The 492-nt window shown below is 39.8% G+C and overlaps 1 long non-coding RNA gene across 1 annotated transcript; it reads left to right on the plus strand.

Annotated features, from left to right (window-relative positions):
• Window positions 1-2: 2 nt before the first annotated feature.
• Window positions 3-491, plus strand: LOC104774908. Its single transcript, XR_765577.2, has 3 exons — window positions 3-108; window positions 192-317; window positions 412-491. It is a non-coding gene; the product is annotated as an uncharacterized LOC104774908 (long non-coding RNA).
• The last annotated feature ends 1 nt before the right edge of the window (window position 492 follows it).

Here is a 492-nt window from a genome sequence, read left to right on the forward strand (position 1 = left end):
CAGGAAAGTGCAGAAGAAGATGGTTGGCATCATCTGGTTGCTAAGGGCTTTATAGAATACATAGACACAGAGGAAGAGGAGACGACCATGATTTCCATGACTATCAGTGTGAGTAATAGGATGAAGATGTGATTAAATGAGTTTGTGGTGAACTAAGTTCTGCAGAAATCTCACTCCTTAATTTACTGTAGGATCTGGTTCAAGCTAGACTCCGCCCAGACGAGGCGTATACCGAAAACTACACACATTGTGAGATTCACCCATCTCTGATATTGGGTGTCTGTGCTTCAATTATACCATTTCCTGACCATAATCAGGTATGTCTCTCTACATGACTTTTCTGTGAGAAGCGATTTCATTATGTAAATTCAGTTTCATGCTAACTAAGATTTGTACTTTTTGATGTTTTAGTCACCTCGTAATACATATCAATCTGCCATGGGGAAGCAAGCAATGGGAATTTATGTCACCAACTACCAATTTCGCATGGTA

The sequence above is a fragment of the Camelina sativa genome, unplaced genomic scaffold, assembly GCF_000633955.1.
Source record: "Camelina sativa cultivar DH55 unplaced genomic scaffold, Cs unpScaffold06713, whole genome shotgun sequence".
NCBI lineage: Eukaryota > Viridiplantae > Streptophyta > Magnoliopsida > Brassicales > Brassicaceae > Camelina > Camelina sativa.